Source organism: Lagenorhynchus albirostris, chromosome 1 (assembly GCF_949774975.1).
Source record: "Lagenorhynchus albirostris chromosome 1, mLagAlb1.1, whole genome shotgun sequence".
NCBI classification, from domain to species: Eukaryota; Metazoa; Chordata; class Mammalia; order Artiodactyla; family Delphinidae; genus Lagenorhynchus; species Lagenorhynchus albirostris.
Genome location: NC_083095.1, coordinates 137,812,724 through 137,837,534, shown reverse-complemented (window position 1 = coordinate 137,837,534; position 24,811 = coordinate 137,812,724). Strand labels below are relative to the sequence as shown.

Below are 24,811 nucleotides of genomic sequence, written 5' to 3'. Positions count from 1 at the left end.
CCAAGAAAATTATGGCAACATTTTTCTACAAGATTGTATCATCATGACTCAAAATGTCAAGGCAAGGGTCTGGCTCTCCTTTACACAAACAGAGTTCTGATGGCATCCAGATCTTAAATTCGTGTATGGGGAAGATGACAACTACAGTCAGACTCAGATCCTGTTCTAGAATGAAAACTAGTAGGTTCAATAAAAAGGAAAACTGAAGATGACCTGTTGCAGGTATTGCAAATTTTTTAAGAGGTTCTTGTTTGGAACCACTCTAAAAACTGTGGGCTCATGATTCAAATGAGGAACAAAGTATCTTACAAATGATACAAGAACTGGCACATGGGAGGCACTGGGCTCGTGAGAAAGCCTGATTATTATCTGGGGCACGACCAAGGTGTCCATGGAGTTGCATTAATTACATTTATCAGACACAAATCTCACATTTGTAAAGTAAAACATAGATAAAAAAATGTAATGAGGTAAATACAACAATAAAGAAAAACACAAGATATACTCAGAGCACAGAGAAATACTAACAACATTCCAGGCAATTACTTTTCAAAAGCATGTCACTTCTATTCCTGAGGACACATATGAAAGTTGTGCCCTTTGGGATACAAAGATGCAATAAGCTTCCGAAAGGGGGAAATAATGACAGCATTTGGGTGATGCTGTGGATGGAACCACTGCAGAAGATATCTATGATCCTCTTGTCCACATGTTCACCACCTGGAAGAGTACAGAGGGAGAGACTGCAAATGAAAATAAACAACAGGTTATCACATAGCTATGCCTCGTGACAGGTGGATATCACCTTTGAGTCAAGATTTTACTGGTACTCGATAGAAAACAACTCCCATGATCCTGACGCTAAATATCTCCAGGCTACAAAAACCAGGTTTATGTACAAAAATGATGAAACCATAATTTTCCTTCCTCAGCCCATTTACTGTGATCTCAGTACCCATCTTCTATTCAAAATTATTTCCATGCCATTCAATCACACATACATTCTTTGAAACACCATTTCCTAAGTAACTTCTTAGTGCTAATTTATAGACCAGTTCAGGGTTAAAAATAAAATAAAAAAAGACAATGGCACAAGCAGAAGGTAATAACGTGGCCTGTAAATTCCATAGTATTTCATAGAAATCTTTCCAATATCAAAACCCATTATCACAATATCCGCATTCTTCGTGCTAATGCAACTTCTGATGGTCATAACTGGATGAAAACTCTTTGTATTTCAACTCATGACTTGAGTGTCTTTCACTAACAAGAGACCACTCAAATATCTGGGGTTAAACTCAAAGGATCACATAGGCCACATAACAGGTTTGATGAAAAAGAAATATAGTGTCAAGTAACTCAAACAAGAATCAATTCATCATCAATATAACTAAAAGGCTATCTTAAAAATAAGAATATAGGCCTTAATGCTCTTACCTACAGCCCAAATCTCTTTGGTCCCTTGCGTATGAAAGATGCTTATGAAAGAAAGAAAAAAAGGGAAGGAAGAAAGAAAGAAAAGAAGGATGGAAGGGAAGGAGGGAGAAAAGGAGGGAGAGGAAAAAGAAAAGCTTAAAAATATTTGAAGAATCTTCATTCACTCATCAAGTGAAAGGGTGTTAAGAACCTCCTTCCATCACACTAATATTGGAATATTCCTTAACTCCTCCTGTCCACCCACCTTACCTACCCATTGACAATGTTAGTAATACCACAATTCATACATCTGGGAATAAAACTCAACCTCTATCATTAAGACCCACATTATCTGCAGCAAATTCTAATTGTTTTGCTTTCTGATGTCTTTTTATACCCCTTTCACATTTTCCTACCTGCCTGATGTCCTTCCTTGTCTCCCTCTATCCAGCTACCATTAATGCATTTATTCCAAAACATTTAATACTTAAATAAAAGTAAAACTTACTGAATGTACAGACAGAGATTATAGCCTCTGTCTAGATAATATCAAATTCTCTGGTGAGAGGAGATAAGAGTAGTAAATCAAAATCTATATGATCTATGTACCAATACTACATCAAAATGTAAGAGCCTTTTTATCTCTTCTATAGCATCCAATTGGCAATCACATCACAATTTGACAATCTTATATGTTTTATGGAATTCATGTTTTTAGAGTTTAAAATACTATAAATTGGATTTCACATTAAACTGATCAAAAAAGGAACAAAGAATACACTGGCATTACCAATCCTTACCAGCACTTTTGAAGAATAAAATCCATAGAAATGATAAACAAGTACAAATATTTGGATCGATTACAGAAATGTCAGGCAGTGACCCATGAAAAGGTCTCACTTCTTAAGTTGATAACACCTCAGTTAAAACGGTGGGAAATATGGGAAAATTGTGACACATATCATGACCAACATAATATACAGAAGGTAAAGTTGGCTCTTTGATCAATTACCTAAAAGTATCCAACTTACTAAAATATAAAAAATCATCATTAGATAAAATACTCTTGTGAACTCACTACAGTTGGATTTTGGTTTCTTTTTTTTTTCTTATTTACTATCACAACTGTTTGAATACAATCACTAAACTTCTCTAATTCTAAAAATAACAGGGCTTCCCTGGTAGCGCAGTGGTTAAGCAGGGGACACGGGTTCGAGCCCTGGTCCAGGAAGATCCCACATGCCATGGAGCTAAGCCTGTGTGCCACAACTAATGAAGCCTGTGCCTAGAGCCCATGCTCCGCAACAAGAGAAGCCACCACAATGAGAAGCCCGTGCACCACAACGAAAAGTAGCCCCCACTCACTGCCTCACTGCAACCAAAGAAAAGCCTGCGTGCAGCAACAAAGACCCAACGCAGCCAAAAATATATTAAATTAAATTAAAAATAACAATAAATTAGCCTATATTCCTCAACAGTACATCCATCAATTCATTCAACGTTAAATATGTGATTTTATTATTGTATGTCTGTTTTCCCAATGATGAAATTATTGTACCATCCCTACTTGAATCAATCCATCCATGCATCAATCCACTTAGCAGGCCACCCTGAAACCATCAATGATACCTCTATCCACTCATGCAAGCAATCTATCTATATGCATTGATCCCTACATTCATCCATTATTCTAGCCAGACATTCTTGCATCTGACAATCTAAACACGCATATGATCCATGCATCTAACATTCCATTCTGGAATCCACTCAAATTCTGATGTCTAGGTATCTATCTACAGCTTCACTGAATATTGAGTCCGTCAATCCATATACACAACTGTTTGTTTCCAAAATATTAACTGATTCTTGCATCCAGCCATCCACTCATATATATTCTAGTTTCCATTTGGTCTTACATTCAGGCAATTTTGCATTCATTCATGCATTACTGTACCCTAAATTCCGTAAAGCATCCATCTCTCCCAGCCTTCTTTCTTTCCAAATATCCAACCTTGCATTATTTCACCCACTAATTCTTAAATCCACATAAGCTTGATTATGTAGAAAATCTTATTTACATCCTTCCTTCAATCTATCCACTCCTACAACCAAGTTTTAAACCATCAATCCAACTCTCCATTCTATGCATTCATCCATCAATCCTTGAATTCTTGTCTGCATTTTATCCATCTATATTAGTCAAAGTCAAAGCAACTTCAAAGTCTCACTGGATTAACAAAACAATTACTTTTCATGCATGAAAAGACCTCTACTCCATGTTACTGCTTATTGTTCCAGGATATTCTCCTTTTGTGGCATATTCTCCTCTGCTTCAACACTTGATTCTATGATCAACACAGGTTAAGAGATGAAGCAGAATCATATGCAACCTATTAAAGTCTTCTGCCCATGACACATTTCAGGCATGCTACATTTCTTTAAACAGTGAATTAGTTTTATTACGGTTGACTGGAAGAGATTCACAAGGCATTGTTGGGTGAGAAGAGCATGATGTAGCATGTGTGCAATATGAACTGATTCTTGTAACAAACAAGTATAGAAATGCTAGTACATATCCACAATTATAGTTGGAGACTTCCACAGCCCACTCTGAGCAATTGATAGGCTACTATCCTGAAAATCAGCAAGGATATACAAAGCTGAACAACATAATCAACCAACAAGATCTAGTAGACATCCATAGTGTGCTCCATGAAACCGTGGCAGATGTTCCCAAGGAACATCTACCAAGACAGACCACAGCTCAAGCCACAAAACAAGCAAATCTAACCAAATTTAAAGTAATTGAAATCAGAGTGTGTTCTCTGACAATGGATTCAAATGAGAAATCAAGGAAGACACAAGGAAAGTATCTAAACACTTGCAAAATAAACAACACTGGCATGTTACATTTTATTTATTTTTTTATGCTACATTTTAGAGTGAGTTATACTTTCTCTCTCGGAGTAGAGAAAGCTGTGCAGCAACCCTGGAGGGTATTTCTCACATTGCCTATCTTAGAAATAATTAAGCAGGATAACAGGAGTGGAACAATGTGTCAGAGGCCTAGATAGGGCCAGGAAGAACAAAGGACAAGTGAGTATCTCTCAAGACTTACTTAAATATTCTCCAACCCCAAGACCAAGGGTGCTCACAGTATCTTCCAAGTGCAATTTTTAAATTTCTAAGGAACAGTGATTACTATGTCTTACATTCAACACCTTACATTACACAGTTTTTATTGCAGTTGCATTGTCCTTGCTCTGTAACTATACACTTGGAAGTGAGTTACTGATAACTTTTTTAAGTTCATGTATCTCTGGCACACATGGAGACCTCACATATCTGTCTATATACAGGATCAGTGCAAATCATCTCCTTATTCCCATGAACAGTAAGACAGAACATGTTACTGTCTTCAACCTTCAAGCGAAAAAATGTCAAAAATAACACATTCACAAATTCTTTGAAAGTTAAATATATATTTAAGACTATTTTAAAGTATATGAGCTAAATGAAGAAAAAACATTGTGCATCTTTCCAAAATGAGATAGTGAAAGTAAGTAAAGGTAACCAAATGGAAACATAACAAAACATTTTGTAGAGAAAGGAACACAAAAAGGTAAATAAAAAGCATTTAAAAGGTAAATAAAAACCAAGCATTATTTGCTATACATATATGAATAGAATAAAAATAAGTTTTATAAAGGCTGAGAAAAAATATCCTAACTACAAGCTGTACAAGTGAATTCCATAAATTGAATACGAATTTGAATAGTTAGAATTATCCTTTGTCTATATGTACACATGGGTTTCCTAACTGCCATACTAACATTATTATATTAGCAATACAACTGTTAAATACTCAAGTTTATGCAGTTCTGTCTTTAGACTATAGTACATGAATTTATATTAATCATCTTTGGAGACTGATAGGACATCAAATTCATTATCCTATAACTGATAATTAAATGGAAAGAATCAAGGATTCATCCTGTGTTTCCATTTGAATTAAGAATTTTAACAGTTGTAGAAAGTTCCTATTTAAATTAAGAAATTTCTTATCACTTATTTAGAGCAAATGTGTAACTATTAATGAAATAATGAATAAAGGCCATGATTTTTTAAGTGAAAAGCTGATGCCAAAATTAAATACTGAGTGATTCTTGACATCGTAGAAAGATATACAAACATTATGATGTGATAATGTCCTTATAATGAATTATGATGTGATGCATTTGGAAACAGTCCTAAAATAAATGATTAAAGAATGAATAAAACCAGTCTGATAAGGCATTTAAAATCTAAATACCATATAAAATTGAGGAAAATATCAAATACCATCATAGGTAGCATGCCATCTACCATGTCCAGAATATAGAAATGCAAGTTTTAAAAGGAAAATAGCCTGATTTCCTCCAAAGGGAAATGACATGAAAAAAATTAAAAACCAAGGGATGCTGCAGAACCATAGATTAACACAGCAAAGGAGACGGAATGTGTAATTCTTCAACTGCTGAGTTGAACACTACAACTATTTTAAAAACATACAGAAGTTTAAATGAGAATTTTTATCAAGAAATATTTCATAGGTGGGACTAGGTATCCTGCTGTGATATACTACATGGAATGATTACATTTTATATTTTTCAAGAGGCAGCATGATGGTATGTCTTAAAAGGACTGGTGTCCCCAAATCTTGAGGTAACAAAATACATTCAGAAGAAATAAAAGAAAACTAGATCTCAGTTGTTATTTCTTGAATGAGAAGATGGGAAAATGGAAGATGCATTATCAGATTCTATTTGGGACATATTTTAAGACATTCCATGAGCTAAGAGCTCATGGAAGATTGAAAGCATGATCAAATATTCTACATGAAATGAAACAAAAAGACAATTAAGGTCAGGAAATCAATAGCAAGTCAATTTAGTAAAACTAAAATGATCTCTAATAGAATGATAGAGATATAGAATAGAATGATAGAGACACAGATCTCTATCAAGTTTACAGTTAACCATGGTAACAATCACTTATAGAACTCTACACTGGAGAATATGCATCTTTCCTAGCACCCCTAACACAGCTACAAATATGGGCTGTACTTCTGTTATGATCTATATGTGTGTATATATATAATTTATAAAGGTATTTACATAGTCTATAAATATATACAAGTATATGTATGTGGGAAAGAGAATATATGAGATAGAGACAGAGAAAATCTCAAGGTAGAAATAACCTAAACCAATTAGCTCACCAAAATGCATTCAATACACTAAAATATAGTGTATATAAGAATATAACAAACATGAATATTAAATTCCTCCCAAATGAAATAAATTACAAAAGACCAAATCTTAAATGTTTTTAACACACACATAAAAAAGCAAGGGAAATGTCATATCAAAATAACGAGGTTGAATATTGATAATTAATAAATTTGACAAAACTAAGATAAAAATGGCCTAGATAAAAATGTATGGTCCCAGCTTGGATTCAGATTTCTTTCAACTATCATAGATATCTTTGGAACAACTAACAAATTTACATAAGGATTTATTTTAAAATATATTAAGGGGTTCTAGTTAATAAAACTAGGGATATAACATTGTAGTTATTTAAAAATGGGATCTGTACATATACAAATTCAGGACTGAAATATTACTGTATTTCTTAATTTTCAAAATATGGCAAAATATCTAGTTCCTACATACATGAAAGTTTACTATGCTCTCATTTGTCTTTGAAACTTTTCATAACAAAAACTAAGATAGTTCCTCAAAACGCTAAACATGGAATTACCATCACTCCTAGCAATTTTACTCCTAAGTATATACCCAAAGGATATGAAAATAGAGACTCAGACATTTGTACACCAATGTTCATAGTGTCCCTCTTCAATGTGGATAGCCACTAGCCATATTATTCAAAGTCAAAAACTGGAAACACCCAAGTGTTCATCAACATATAAAATGTGGTATATACATAGAATAGAATATTATTCAGCCATAAAACTGAACTTTTGATACATATCTTGCTTCCCAAATACTATTTCCCATAAGGAACCAGGGATCCTAGGAGAAATGGCTAGAGCAAGATAAGAACAAAATGAACCTGGACACTGTTACATGGCCAGAAAGTAAGTGCTCGAGAAAGGATAGGGACATGTTAAAAAGACACAGAGGCCAAATGTGGGATAACTTAAATTTTTTTTAAAAAAACTGAGTAATGTAGTGGATATCCATCTTTATCCATAGGATAAAGAAAATATCCATGAGTCTACATTGAAATGAATAACTGAAAAACTGAATGGAGAAGAATGGACAGTTCCAAATAATTGGACCACTCCAATTAATAAAATGTAGGATTGACAGAATTTTTTTAAAATCATAATTTGACAGGAAACCTCAATAAATGCTAAAATTTAGCATATGCAAGTATGATAAGAAACAGTACTTGCGGTATCTTTCCCAAAAGATACTTATTAATTACAACACTAAGTAAGCAAAGTAACATTGCTAGTCATAAGGCACTATCAACATTATGTGATCCCTAGTGATGAACTGAGAACTACAACATTTCTGTAGTGTTCTTGCCAAAAGTATATAACCTCAAACTCAAAGAAAAAAATCAAACAAACCTATACTGAGAGACATTCATGGTTAAAATATTTGTAGATTCTTCAAGTGTCAAAATCATGAAAAGGAGACTTTGACAACTATATGTAATGTTGGATCTCACTTTGGATGTATAAAACAATCAGTTAATAGTAGTACATCAACAGAAGTCTCCTGTTTTAGATAATTGTATCCTGCACAGGTAATGTTAATATAATAAGCTGGGAAATATTAAAAACCCAAATGAACAACAACAAAAGAAACCTATGTACTACTTTTGCTACATTTTTGTAGGTATAAGGTTATATCAAAATAGAATTAAAAATGAAATAATACTAGTATTTAATTGTTTTCAGTCTACTTCATGAAAAAAATAGTCAAAACAGTTTTGATATAGCCAATAAACCAAATATAAAATTCCAACAAAAACAGAACAAAATAAAGCTCTTTTTTTAGGATTATCTTTTCAGAAAGTGCAATTAAAATTATAATGACTATAACAGGGGAGAACGTAACAGAAAAAATTTAGTTCACATATTCACTTGATGAAAAATGTTCATTTTTAGAAAAATTCAATTTTTAGCCTAATCAATAATTATAATGGCAAATATATCAACTGTAAAACACGAGACATTTTATTAAACCTGTTACCAAATCTGGTGAAAAATCCTTAATTAAAGAGAGGAAAATTCCTGAAATGACCCATAAGTCCTTACAAATTGTGAAAAAAGAACATAATTTTGGAATTTCGATGAAACTGCATTTAAAAAGTATACAAATGGCTTTCCTATATCAATATGAAAATAAGCTAGGTGTACAACCCCCATCATTACATTAAGAAAACTATGAAATGTTTGGGAATGAACTTAAAAAAACTAAACTAGCAGTATCCCAACATAACAATTTGATAAAAAAATAGAAAGACATACCTTGCTGTTTGATAGGAAGACTCAATTTTAAAGAGATCTATTCTCTCCTAATTAATCTATTAAATTTGTTGCAAATGAAATAAAAACTGCATTATTTTTTCCAACTTGCAAAGTAATTTTAAGCGTCAATTGAGAGAAAAAAATGCAAGTACAGACAGGGAATATTCTGAAAGAGAAGAGAAATGAGATAGAACTCAATGGAATAGATAAGACTCAACAGTAATTTTAAAGTATCAATAGAAGGTAAGGCAAACCAATAAATAGAAATGCAGTCAATTACATGTCGGAATTTCTATATGATTATGGTAGAATTAAAAATAAGTGGTAACTACTTAGGTTAAGGTGAGTAATTTGAATATGTAATGCTTTAAAACTACAGTAATGATTAATGGAAAGAGAAATAACATGACAAAATATTTGATGCAAAAAAGAAAATACAGACCAAGAAATGATACTAATACAAACGTGTTTTTTTAAGAAAAACACAAAACTCAAAAGGCATAAAGTACATGATTATATTTTAATACACAACCAAAATACAAAACACCATAGTAAATTGATAGCAATAAAATATGGTACTTCATTTGCACTGCATGACAAATGGTTAACATCCTTAATAAAAAATGAGTTCTTAGAAACCAGTAACAAAGACATTGATATATCAATGGAATGGAAAAAAAAAACAGAAGAAAATGAAATAACACAAATGACTAGTAAGGATTAAGCATATATGAAGATGACAGAGCTGAACAGTAACAGAAGAAAAGCAATTTCTTTGTAATACCATATTACCAAAGATTAAAAATGTAACATTTGTACAGTTTTAGGAAATATACCCACATAAACACTGGGGAACAAGATTGATGAGGTCCTGTCTGTATAGTAGGGAAAACTAGTTTGGACTCAAAACTATAAATTTTGGATACCCTTAGTCCTAGCAGTTCCAATTCACTGGAATTATTTCAACAAATTAGTTGGATAAATTTACAATTATATATAAATCATGTTTACTGTATAGAAAATCTGTAGCTAGTATATAGACCACCCAAAAAATAACTTGCATATTAATTTATCAATACACCCAAAAGGATGTGCACAAAATTTCATTAATAGTAGATAACACAGACAGAGGTGGCAGAATTAGAAGAGGAAAAAAGGCATTTAAGAAGTAAAATATTATACTTCACAAATTTCCATGTCCTTTGAAATCTTGAAAAAGATGATTTTTTATGAGTCAATTTTCAATTTCCCTGTGATAAATGAAAATTTTAAAAATGTGCACCTAATACTTATGGGAGCACTGTAATGAAGCCTTGAAATTATACCATCCTGAGCTTCTCTGTGTAATAATGCCTCCATCATTCAAGCTCCTGAGATTTAGTCCAATGGCAACAATGAAAACAGTCAACATGCCTGGTTACAGTTCTCTCCAATATCACCCTTTAGGTCACTTTGAAACTTCAGCCTTCTCAGCCTGTTTTTGTGATCTACAGGGAGTGTGTCCATTGCAACGCATCAATGAGGAATCTCTATACATTATGAAGACTGTCTTTGGTTTTACTGAAGATGGTGGCAGAAGCAATGGCATCAGTTTTTCCTATTCAGTCATCACCTGAGAGGACACATTGGGGAAAAAAATGGGAACAGTTTAGTAGCATACTTCATGATGCAACAGCTATTCTATTATGAATAACAGGTGGATCAAAATTCATTTTGGAATTTTCTAACAATGAGAAAGCCGGATATTGGGAGTTCTTCTTACATCTTGCTAAATGGACTGATCCTTCAAACTTTCTCTTCATGTTGTCTGTATTTCTTTTTTACTATGTATGGTTTCTTCTATTTCCAGATCACTCATTCATGATATCATGCAATCTACATACATTTCTGTACAAGAAATATAACAATGCTTAAATACTGCAATGAAAATAACCAAGGAGCTTAGTCCATTTGACAAGAAAAACAGTAACTATATTAAAGATATAGAGACTAAAACGGAACTTAGGAAAAGATTTGGCTCCTGACCCATTCATTATTCCAGGGTCCATCAAAATTCCTGAGTAGGTACCTCCCAAAAAACCATTAATCTTCTATTTAGCTATGATTTATCCTGAGAAAAAAATAAACATTTTCTGATTAAAACTTCCACTTTCAAGGTTATCCCATGGACAGGAGGTAGGCAATGAGGGTCTCTGAGAAAGTATGTCTAAGGAATTTGTCAGCATTCACTCTTCACAGCACATCCCATGAATTATTAACCTTCCTGTGGGGTATAGTAAAAAATGAAGGGAAAAACTCCTGGTGTGTTAAGAGCACAGATTCAGTATGTGTTATAATGTTATTGATTTCATCAACAATTGTCCCCACTCATTCTTTTTTAACAGTTCCATAGCTTTTGTAGTTCTAAGATTGTACCTTTCGGTATCAACATATTGCACCTGGGCCTTTTCCCTTTTGCATTCCCCAAACTGACTTAATCCAAAAACCATGCACTTTTAACTTCTTATCTTTTGCCTAATTTACTCCCCAAATCACAAAACAATTCAGTAAGACTTTATTTTATGCCAGGCAATGAATAAGACGTTTGTTGCAAATTATCTGCAAGGGATTCTGAGTGTGAGAGAAGTGAAATTCTGAAAATCAAGGACCACCCCCCAAAAAGAAAACAAAACAAAAACTACTGAAGCACCACATTTGTAGCTCTTACCTACTGTGCCTTCTTTCATCTGGTTTTACAAGCTGTCTTGGTCTGCAGTCACCTTGGCACTATCCCACCATGCTATGGAACTTTGGTTGGCCATATGGCACCATTAGCCAACAGAATATGGCATAAAAGATGCTACATGACTTCTGAAACTAGTTCAGAAAGGCCACGCCACTTTCACAAGGCTCTCTTCTTACATTTATTTTTATGATTCATATGGGAACCTGGCTGTGCGAAGGTACTCTAGTTTAAAGCCTCAGCTAAGCCCAACCTTCCAAGTCATCTAAAACCAGTGCCAGACGTGAGTGAAAAAGTATCCAAAGACTCCAGTGGTCTGAATCACTCTCAATTATTCGATTGGGTCTTCCCAATTGATCCCACAGACATTCTAGCACTGTCAGAAATTTTCACTCACAGTATCCATGGAAATAACACAATAATGTATTATCCATAACTAAGTTTTAGGATAATTTGTTACTCATACGTTACCCTGAACAATATCCACTAGCTGCCACCAAAAATCCCATTAAGCTTAAGAAAAGCAGAATAATCAATTCCTGTCTAACCAAAGTGCCCCTCCCTGAATCAAATGAGCACTCAAAGTGTCCTTACACAATCATTATCGCCAAGGGGTTCTCCTAGGCCCAGGGATGGATGGGAGTGATGAACACTTGAAAAGAGGAATACTGCAACAGGTCTCATGGTACCAATTATTGAGATTAAAAACAAAGATGGCAAAAGTGTCTTTTCTTGGAACTATCATCTCCCTATAGGGAAAAACAAGAAACATTATAAGGTAAAATACATAGCATTCTGACCAAACACTGAAGTAGCAGGTAAATGGAGGCTCATGTTGAACTTTGTTACAATTTCAGTTAAGGCTTAGTAACAGTTCCTCATTAATCAATCCTATAGCTGATTCAACTCTCCAACTTCAACATGACTTTATTACTACTACTCTTCTATATTAGTATCTTTTTTAGGTTGCCATGAACTTCTCTTTTTCATACCACAAAACTACACATGCAAAAATAGTTGGTCTATTCTCTAATTTATAATTATTAAAATATTGATCATTTCCTTTATAATATTAGTTGCCATCTTTCGTCATAAGTAAATTAATTGAAGGAAGGCATAAGTACCTACATTATTCATGGATTCCATCTTTATAAAACTGTATTTTAAAATAACTGGTTTATTTATTCTCAGGAATGTTTGTAACTCAAAGGTACTCAAGAACAAAGTCTGCCCCCAGTGTTATTTTCTTGAACCTAGCCAAAATCTCATCCTAATACAGCATTTCTTGATCCAGAACCTTCTTACCTGTGGTTTACAGTTCAGATTTATAAATTAAGGAACTTCACAGGAATAATGTTCCTGATGATGTCAGACATCCTCAGGTTATCTGCATGTTATGTCTTTCTTTCATCATGTTCACCTGAGAAGCAAGTATACAATATTTGACTTTAGAACTGACAGGAATAGTGAATGGAAATAATTAAACTAGCAAATATGACTGCCCAAAGAGACTTTTTTTGTTTTTACTTTTTCACCTTTTCAGAGTACCTTTAGCACAAACATTGAGACTACTGAAACATTTTTCATGCCAATTCTGAATAATCTAAAAAGCCATAAAGACCTATTTGAAATCCTTCTGAGAGACTCAACTACCGTAAAAGAAAACAATCCGTTCTCCAATTATGCCCATTACTAAGAGTAATTCGAGTTTATCCCAAGAGATTCCTCCCCCTTACAATATGCCACAAATATGGCACTGCCTTATAAAATTACCCTTTGTGTTTGTCAACCCAAATATAATTGTTTTTGTTTTTTGCTGTACGCGGGCCTCTCACTGTTGTGGCCTCTCCCGTTGTGGAGCACAGGCTCCGGACGCACAGGCTCAGCGGCCATGGCTCACGGGCCTAGCCGCTCCGCGGCATGTGGGATCTTCCCGGACCAGGGCATGAACCCGTGTCCCCTGCATCGGCAGGCAGACTCTCAACCACTGCGCCACCAGGGAAGCCCCCAAATATAATTGTTTAGCACCTACCTCAAATGCCATCTTCTCCCTTCTTTCCGTGGATAGTCCAATACTCTGTTTCACTGTGTAAAACTCTTTGCCGCACTAGCACAAGTATCTAAGTCACACGCTCTTCACGATCACTCAAAAACTATTCATAACAGTCACTGGGAATACAAAGTTGGACACAACAGCCCAACACTCCCGAGATGTCAACAGGTAACGATGAAGACAGGCACAAATTGGTTGTATCTTAAAATTTCCTCTGCTGTTTAAATGTTGCTTCTGAAATACCTTTAAAATTTTAAAGGCAGAAAGTGGCAGCAGTCCCTTCTTTTCTGATCTTTTTACACAGTAATGTTAAAATTTTGCCATGTTTTTCCAGACAATTTTCTATTCAATAATTCACATTTGCATTTTAGATTTTCAAGTAGCAATACACAAATATATAAACAATGTTTTAGTATTTAACTTACACATGTATAAAAATTTCAAAAAGAATGCTAAAATAATCACTATTGTAGTAACACTAATGAGTAAGCATTACTTAACTCCATTATCATGTCTGAATAATCCCATTCCCAAGGAACAGTAACCATTTATATTTCAAATAGAAAAACCGGAGGCATATGGACACACCTCAGCACACACACTTAGTTGATATTTGTACAAAAATGACAATTTAAAAAATCAACTTAAAACACCCTTCAATATCAGAATACTTTTTCAGTGTTTGAATAATATCCATATGAATTAGCTATCATTAAAATCGTTATTTTACTGATGTGTATTTCATACATTCAAATTATTTGTTATACTTGATCTATAACATACTTTCTTCTTTATGGATTTGAGTAGGAATATATAAAATTCCGTCAACAGATTATATCATTTCAACAATTTTACACACTCAAATTTCGATTGTCATTGCCAAACTGTTGTTCAAAAAGGTGTACCGATTACACTTTGATAATAATGGATAGGATTCTAAGAAATTTCCATTATTTACATTATAGGCAACTGAGAATACTTTTGACATTGGTTACTGATTATAACATACAAATTAACTGCTCTCCAGAAAATTTTCAAAAGCTCAGAAAAATATTCATAATCATGGAAATTCTGTTCTCATACAGATGTATATATGTAAACATTAAAAAAAATATCCACAGTATTTTATATAAAATGCTTAAACATTTTATATAAAAATTAACATTCATTTAGATATAACATGAAGTGGGCTTCTACACGTTTAAGCTTACAATTGAAATACTATTTCCATTAAAAAAAAGTAAAGCAATAATCTAATAAATGAGAAAGAACACTATATCTATACCCCTAAAACTAATTTTACATATGTACATGTATATACATTTATAATATGCATGCATATACATATATAAATTTGCAAACAGTAGGTTTACATAGCATAGCAAAATAACCATTACTTCAGCAATGTTTTATAACTATGAATATACCTGCGGTTTAAAACGACAATTCCCTTCTCACGTCTTCCTTTTTGTTCCTAAAGATGAAAATAAATCCCATGGGCATTTTTCTTTGCTTGTTAAAAGTATACAATCTAATCTTTTCTTATAACATGAGAACCTAAAAATCTGAAGATATGGAGACAATCTGTGTACCCCTATCCCCCAAAACCCACTACATAAACACCAAAATGTTACAAAGCCCTAAAAGGCCAATTGCTAGTTACCTATTACACTGCTAAAACATTTATAGAAGCCACCTCATGATACTTTACAATGAGATATTTACAAATTTGTACTTCGTGAAATTCCATGCATCTAGAAAAACTAATTTTTAAATGATAAATTTACTGTTATTTACAAGGTTGTCTTGAATGTTGTCATGCAGTCCAATTAAACACAAAACTGTATAATTCAAAGAGAATAAAATCTCCTGATTAAAATATGTAATGCTCTATCAGCAACACAACTACAAATAATGACTTGGCTTTTTTAATGTATAAAAATCCAAGCACTAAACAATAATTAAAATGTAAAATTTTCTTTTAGATGAGAATGCAAAAGTTAAAAAATACCCTTTTAACTTTTGCTTTCCCATAACTCAACAGATCCCGAAATATGTATATAGCTCAAGAAATCCACAGTTCCATCAATTTCACTGCTGAGACATAAGAAAACAATGAAACTTTACAGTGAATTATTTACAAAATTATACTTTGTGAGACTCTATACATCTAGAAATTCTAGATGATAAAAATTAAAAACCGGTATCTGCCTATTTACAAAGTTGTCTTGAATATTGTCATGCAACCAAAGGAACACATACAGAACTGTGTATAGTTCCAGGAGGTAGTATAAAATCTGACCAAGTCATTTATTAATTTGAATATTAAGGGGGAAAAAAAGAAAACAAAGTAAAAAACAGAAATACAAGGGAAGGGATGAGTAGTTGGAGCAAAGAGGATTTCTAGGGCCATTAAAATATGATGACAATGAATACATGTCATTATATGCTTGCCTAAACCCACAGAATGTACAACACCACGAGTTAACCATAATATAAACTACTGACATTGGGTGACTTATGATGTGTCAATATGGGCTCATGAATTATAACAAATGTACCACTCTGATGGGGGAATGTGATAATAGGGGTGGATTATACACATGCTGGGTTGATAATGGGGGAGGGATTATGCACGTGTCGGGGCAGGGGACATATGGGAAATCTTTGTGCCTTCCCCTCAATTTTTCTGTGACCTTAAAACTGCCCTTAATAAAAAGTCTTAATAAAAGATAATAATATAAATGAACTATATCAGGAATCTCGGTACATCCAGAAATATCAAGTGAATTTACATGGTGTAAGTTTTAAATATACATACTTGATACAATGGCAAATTCTTCTTCTATATGAGAACAGGGTAAATACATAATCTTGTCAACATTTCCTCTTAACAACCGAACTGATGTGATAAATTTTGCATAGCTCCAAGAGCCTGTTTGTCAACTTCATTGCCATGTTGATTTTAAAAGACAACAGTATCAATACTAACACATTTACAATGAAAGTTTTTACAAAATTATACTTTTTGAGACTCTCAGTACATCTAGAAATACCAGATGTTTAAAACTAAATTATTTCTCTTGTCCCTTATTTACAAAATTGTCTTGGTTACTGCCATGTAACAAATGAACACAGAAACATTTCTATAAAATGTTCTTTAGAAAAGTGAATTTCATCATGAATCTCAGCACATCTGGGAAAATAAGTTATACCTACATGTCCCACAAAGAGGTAAAATTATATGTATATCAGAAATGTCTATATCTAGAAAGAACATGTGTTTGTAATGTAATTACATACACAGAAGTCTAAATGTCACTCAGCTAAATACCATTTCATTCTACAAGAATAAAAAAGCTTATGTGCTATTAATTTTAGGTAAATATATGTTCAAAACTATGACAGAAATTTCTGCACATCTATTAAATTATACGGTATAAAAAACAAACATCTGATCACATGCACACAATTACCTAATAATTCCCCCCCCTCCCATACAGACCAAGTATAAACACATAGGGGTCATGTAACACTTCTATTGGTGATAGATATTTTTCAGCATTAGTTCAACATTAATATATTAATTGTGTGTATGTGTGTGTATGGAGAGGGAGTTCTAAATACCTAGGAAGTTGTTATAGAAGAGCTTGTCTGTTCAACACACAGCAGTCAAATGCTTCCCTGCTCTGTCCCAACATTTAAAACTCAAAAATTTGATTGAAAAACTGTACAAGTTTACGTATTTAAAAATATGAATGACAATGATTTCTACACTTTAAACAAAGAATGTCTAATTACAAAACCTCAAGAACATAGAAACAACCTTCAAAAGTCAAGCCTAATTCATGAAGATGCTCACTCTATCTATGATCAATGATTACAACTTTAACATTTAAGTGAAAAGGTATTTCCAAAATTGACAGAAATTATATATCCAAAATTATTTCATGAAATAACACGTATCTTCAATACAGAAAAGAAAGTAATAATACAATCCGGAGCAACCAAATATATCCCAAATAGACATGGTTTAGCAATTCAATTTACCAAAACAGTGTTTTCACCTTTGTCTATCAGTTTGGTACTCACAAAATATATGCCTACTCAGCAAATCCTAGGCAGATGCTATTTAAAAAAAAACAACCAACATTTGTTTACCACATATCTAGCAGCCTCACAATATCATCCAGCAACTAAATAGTTTATAAACTAAAACTTCCTATATCATCTGCCCTCAAGGCCAAATGGTAATTGTTTAGGCCAAAAAATAATTCCATTCTATGACTTTTAATATCACTAGTTTTATAAAAGACATACGTGCATGTATTCATGTGTGTGTATACGTATACATATGTATATGTTAAGAAATCCCTATAAATCGAGGACTAAAAGTTTAAAGCAAAACTATTATACATTCTAACTTTTTTATTAACAACCATCTATAAAAACACCCCCTTAGCTGCCCAATTATTCACTAAGATAAGCTGACAGCGAGAATTTTCACTCTATATAGTTAATATTTTACAAAATATGCAAAAATTATAGCTCATATGCCTAAAAACATGCAATAATGGTGTCTATTATATTCACATAATACAAAAACATTCCTTTGGTCAGCCCACTATTTAATGAACTCAGGTGATATACCATCACTAACATCATCCATAAAAATTTACAAATTGCCTATACAACTAGAAATAAGCACTTTAAAACAATTCACTATTTTCATTAAAAGTCAAATTCTACTCACAAATGAAAACATTTTTAACCTATGCTATTTTACCACATGTGGAGCTTTCTTTAAGATATACAAAGAGCTGTGTTCTATTTGTACACAAATACATCTGAAAACTATAAATAAAGGCAGTCCAGTGACGTTTTCACCATGATGAATCCTGTCATAAAACAATGATATATTTATATTAAATACTACACAATGTATTTCTCACAACCTAAAAATTGAGTCTAGTGATCCAATGAACACAATGACAGGCTAAATGGAACATTTTTTTTTGGCAAACAAAAATATTTCTATCCTATTAGGTTGGTATGTATTTACAATGATGTTTATACATGTAGAAAATTAGAGGTTAAAAAAAGAAAAAGAAAATTAGCGGCTAAACAAGAAAACATTATAACACTGTTTATAACAAAGCGTTTAACAATTTCTACCAGAAATGAATACTGATAGGCAATTCCACTGGCAAAACGAAAAAAATTCTACCTGTGTTTAATATTAGAATATTCATAAAATATATGTAGATGCCCAACATATCTGAGCATGGAGTAAAGCCCGGATGCTGTTTAAGAACTGTCTCTGTGCATATGCATATAAACACACAACCCTCCAAAACCCCCTAATTCTCTATCTCCTAAATTCAGCTTTTATTTACCTAATACAAAGCGGTCTAGAAATTCCTCAGTAACCAACATTATATTCTAGTAACTGAAGTGCCCAAAATGCCACCCACCTCTATGCCTGATAGGATGGTACAGCACAGTAGTCTTTCTATTATATACAAAGCAATAAAAAAACACCCACTGAACCCTAATCATACAAGTGTTCATAGAGGCTCTTCTCCTGTGCAAAAATTCCATCATGATAAGGCAATCTCATACCATACAAATTGTAACATAAAAATCATTTACAGGATAACATCTACACCAGATAGAGCACCCTTAATAAAATTTCTTAGGTAACAACTGTATACAGAACAATCCCCCTCCCCAAAAAAACCCACCACAATAATCCAATCAAATGATTTCAAACGTACATCATTCAGAGTTATTCTAACAATCCTTATTTCTATAATCATGTATTAAAAATAATTCTTCTACATATATTAGCAAACTCTTTGTTAGCATTTGCAATACATTAAGAAATATCACAAAGCAATTATATTTGGTTATTTCATACACAGTATTCTCAAAATGCATATAAATAGTAATTAGTGCTTTCTTTTGCTTTTATGATCGATGTATTAAACATTCCCATGTCCTTCTCTTTTCTGCCATCCATAAATAATACAGAATTGTGTATAGCTTACAAAATGTCCTCAGAATCCCTTTCTTAAGTCTTTTCCAGAAGACAATTTTACCAAACATGTTTTTAGAAACTTCCTTAGGAAACAAGCTGTATTATTACAACATTCATCTTAAAAAGTATCTAAAAATAATAGATTTGTTTATAAATGTAGGCCTCTGTACTTGAGTATTAGATTCCAAAAGATTAAGCAAAGAAAGAATAAAATACAATAAACTATTACATGTTGAATTTCATTCTCTTCATCTCCTAACATTCAATGAACAGTTCACACATATTCATCATTCACTGAGAATTTTAATTTCAATACCATTACCCAAACACAATTTTTCTAAGTATTTAGATAAATTCATAAGGTACATATATCCAGCTAATTAGTTAATGGGATTAGATTTCAAGTTGTTTTAAAATGCCGTGGGGGAAAATAAGGTTTATCACGTATGCATACAAATGCCACATATATAGGGGCTTTTTACTGGTAACTTTCTAAGGCAAGTTGATATTCCATGGCAAGGAAAATATTCCACCCCACCAATCCAAAGACTGCCAATGAAATGCAAATATACAAGAGCCAAGATGAAGTACAGGCCAGTATAAATTTCTATTTTGTCTGTAATTTTAGAGCTGGTGAAGCTTCCAGCTAAACTCAAGATCTGTTGTCCTTCCCTTCCTATCCACATATTCTTACAGGGTTAGCTTATGTTCACTTGAGTTTGTACAAACTAGCCAATACTTCAAGTTTTACCCAGCTGAAATAATTTTCAATTCAGTAGATACCCTTCACACACTTGAATCTTGGGGAGAAACCTGGAATGAGAGATGCTGTCCTGATGCTGTTGGATCAGGCAAATCAATACAGATTAAAAGATCTAGAAAATGTCTCTACAGGAGAGCCCTGGCCAAAAACCCCTTAAATTGGTATGAGGTGTAGACTTCCGTAGCAGTCCGTAAGTACAATTGCTCAGGATACTCCAGAAAAATCTGTTCATCTATGTTAACAGAAAAACGGTTTACAAAACTACCCTAAAATTATCCTGGGTTGCAATCACATTGTATCTTGCTGTGCAAATTTCTTGAGATTCTTATGGACCAAAGGGTAAGAGGAAAGGAGTGTCTGAATTTTATGAATCCAAATGTTCAGCCACTAGAACTGGAAAATTTCCAGTTTTGACAGTGGCAAAAGATGCTCTAAATATTATCAGTTTATATAATCTTTGTCCTCTTCTCTGATTATTGCTTATTTCTAACACTTTTAAAACATGTCAACTGCAGATTTATGAAGGACATGATGTGGTTTCGTCATCTTTCCCAAAGACTGCTATGGCAGACAGATCAATTAGAGAATCTGAAGCTAGAAGTAAGGGGACCAGTTAGAAGTTTCAATATGAAAGGTAGCTCCAAAACAGCCATATATATCGGAGTATCTATTGTGCAAAAAAGATTCTAAGTTTCTGGATGAAATCCTTTGTCCATCTTTCTTAGGCTCCATTCATGTCCATGAATGATAGCCAATCACCTTCTAGTTGACATCATGTTTCAAATCTCTGTAAAATTGATAGTGAAATATATATTACACGATGATTTTAAAAGGATTTATGAATTAATTTGAGATATTTCCCATTTATTTGCCATTACTTTCTTTGAATTATCTGTACATGTGTTTATCATTTCAAAAACAAGTATTCAGTCTTTTCTTTTACAATGAGTTGTAGTACAATGTTTAAGGTGCATTATAAAAACCAAGAGAATAAATAATCAATATATTTTGCCAACCTAAATAATATCACAGATGAATTTTCACATACTTTTATGTGGTCAAGTACTCTGTTAGCCACTAATAAGTAAACTCTGTTGTATATGCCTCAACAACTATGCCCTCTTGATTTCTAAGAGGTATGCTCTAGAAATAAATTCAAATAAAGACATGCCTTTTGTTTCTGTACATGAAGATTTATTCTCCAGTGAGCTACACTAAACAGGGAAAGGTGTCTTGTAAGAAGAGACAACAATTTCTCTTTCCAGCAAAGTCCCAAATCAAAATTTGGCACTCTCACATAAGTGAGTTGAAGGCAGTACCATTCAGGGAATTCCCTGGCGGCCCAGTGATTAGGACTCCACACTTTCACTACTGAGGGCCTGGTTTCAATCCCTGGTCTGGGAACTAAGATCCCATAAGCCACACAGTGCAGGCAGTGGGGCGGGGGAGAAAGTACCACCCACTTCCCTGCTTCCAGGCTGTGGCACAATAAACTTCCTTGTTTCTTGACTCAACACTTACCAAAAAAAAAAAAAAAAATCAGAAAATAAAGGTTAAACAGAAAGCCAAATTTTGCCTATACTATAAGGCAAATTTCTTGTATCTTTTGTTCATTCACATGTTGATTCTACCAGTAATTAAGACAACAATGTAACAAAACTTACTATCCATCAAAAACCTACTAGATGCCAACTTTTATGACAGGCCTTGGAAAAAGAACAGTCATAATGATACCAACTCCTCTAGTGAACCATTAATGTTTCATTCTCCTATCTATGCACATTCTTGTAATCATTTTTCTAAAACTTGTCATGTTATAATCTTAGACAAACAAAACTATTATTCAGTAACTCAAGGCTTTTATAAAAGTTTCTTCTTCATTGTGACTTAAGCGATTTTAGGAGGTGGAATATTTGTATTGTTACTTTGACATCACTTAGGGCCATAATTCACTCTTTTAGTCGAGAAAACACCCTAAAATTCAAATCCAGTGTCTAGCCAAGTTCTCTAGAGAGGGGGTTACACATTATGCAAAAGATAATTAGAAAAATGCCTGAATTTTCTGCCATCCTACAAAAGAAAAATTGGTATCACTGCAATAACTTATTCTCATAGGAATCATATCACAATTTTTAAAAATCCTCTGTGATTTCTTATTTTATTCAGTCCAAGCCATGGAAATGAAGTCTCCTTGTTTCAAGTCTGGGTTCATTCTTCAGTTGCTATACCATGGGGAGTGACTCTGTTTTGACTCATATTTTATATTCTTTACCACTTACAAACCTAGAGGAATCCCAACTAAAGTGACTAATTTTCAGATTTCATAAGTAAAGTGGACAGTTCATTACAACACTAACACTACAGAGAACCATCATTAGAAAACAGTACTAGATTTCAATAACCAATATGGCCAGAGTATTTATTTACTGCTAAGCTATAACATATTTGATGAAATTTCCCCAGAAAACAGGACACGTGGAAATCTATTGGTATTGCCAGTTTATGGTCCACTTAAAATGACCCAGAAGTGGATGCGTAAAATAAAATATATATGCCTAAATGCAAAGTAATTCAAGTTATGCATAGTTCAGTGACTAAAACAGAATATAAACTGGATAAACCTTACCCTAAAAGTATAATAGGTAGAAGTTACCACATCTAGGAAATCAACACACTATTCACTGAGATCATATCTACTCTTAGAAATATTTGTTAAAACATCTACGGCTTCCTAGAAATTTTTGTTTATTGGTCATTTTTATGACTGAAGGGCAGAAGTCTTATAGAAACAAGGTTTCTTCATCTACCATTTGCGAAGTTGAATGAAGAATCCTGTAGCAAAAACCCAGCAGCTCCCCTGTACTAACTGCTCCTATTCACTGCTGGCAAAGAAGGACTGGCCATGTGAACACCTGAAGCTGTATATTAACATTCACATCTAGAACAAACATAACTGGATTTCAAATACTGCTCTTCTAGTAGGCCTTCACCATGTAACTAAACTGAAACAGCACTTTATTTCCACTTTCCAACAAAAGTGACTAAAATGTATCCCTATAAATACATTGTAAACTTCATGACAAAGTATTTAGCTTTTCTGAAACACATCCTGGTAATACACTAAATAGCTATTCCCAGATAAGGGTCAAACTGACTACTGAGACTATGGAGTATTAAGAGTATGAAATTAGATATCAGACAGCCCTAGATTCTAATTTCAGATATTTCACTAAAAGAAGTAACTGTAAAGTATCTAATAACATTTTAAAAAATCAGTAATGTCATATTTCTTAAACATTTACCCTGTGATAGGCTCTGAACGCACTGACCAACTGCAAGCAACTGAAGAAAAAAAAAAAAATTCCTTAAACACCAACATCCCTGTAAGGGCACTTACCACACTCATTGCGTTTCATATGTGTTCCATAAATATTCTTTCTGGACAACGCTTAGACACCTAGAGCTCTGTCATTCAATGTCTGATCCAAGAGGTGGCAGCTTCCTTTTTATATGTCTTTGTTTCCATCTCGCCACCTGTGTGCCTTCTGAGATCCAAGGGTGAGCTCCCATTTTTGCTTTGAACAGTGTGTGTGGGCACACACACACACACACATATATACACACACATATATGTATATATAAAAAAAAGAAAAAAGAGAAAATAATTAGCTCAGAAAAATCTATGAAAAGAAAAAAAAGGGATGTTTGAAAAACTGGCAAAGTGTACGACTACACCTGCCATTTCTAGCTATTCAGTTTTCACATGTCAAGCCAACATTTTCTGCCAAGAATAATGTCCTCTGAAAAGTCTATTGAGGCACAGTGACTGGATTTCAGAGTGTCCTTTTAAGCTCAAATTTTGAAATCATCATGTTCAGACAAGGTCCTGTGTCATCATAAACCTAGTCAAGGCCTCTGCAATACACTCCTACTTTTTTCTTTAAACAAGGTTATTTTACCTTGTGGTTTGGTCCACAAAAGGAGTGGTTTGTTTCTGTCCTAAAGGCAGCTAATACGACTTTTAGCCTTGTTGCAACACTACTGGGTAGGATCCACAATGACATTTCAGAAAATTCAGTGACCAGATTCTCTCTTCCTTTGGCACTGCATATGACTGAAAAAGTTTCAAGACCAAAAAAAAAAAAAAAAAAAAGATAACATGCATTGCTTTAAGAAAATACAAATAACTGAAAATTATTATATTTATGGCCAGTCCCAAGGGAATTAGAATGCAAAGATGAGTACAACAGAATCTGGCAATGTATTAT

The 24,811-nt window shown here is 33.4% G+C and overlaps 1 long non-coding RNA gene and 1 other non-coding gene across 3 annotated transcripts; both read right to left on the bottom strand.

Moving 5' to 3' along the window:
• Positions 1-9,519: 9,519 nt before the first annotated feature.
• LOC132523745 (uncharacterized) lies at positions 9,520-24,637 on the bottom strand. 2 transcript variants are annotated; one of them, XR_009541639.1, is made up of 6 exons: positions 23,941-24,637; positions 15,168-15,214; positions 13,720-13,983; positions 12,993-13,107; positions 12,282-12,436; positions 9,520-10,577 (listed from the first exon to the last, which is right to left on the bottom strand). It is a non-coding gene; the product is annotated as an uncharacterized LOC132523745 (long non-coding RNA). The 2 variants fall into 2 exon arrangements; XR_009541638.1 differs by lacking the exons at positions 15,168-15,214; positions 23,941-24,637 and having other exon boundaries at positions 13,720-14,655.
• On the bottom strand, positions 24,373-24,446 carry LOC132506368 (small nucleolar RNA SNORD107). Its single transcript, XR_009535804.1, has one exon. It is a non-coding gene; the product is annotated as a small nucleolar RNA SNORD107 (small nucleolar RNA).
• Positions 24,638-24,811: the final 174 nt, after the last annotated feature.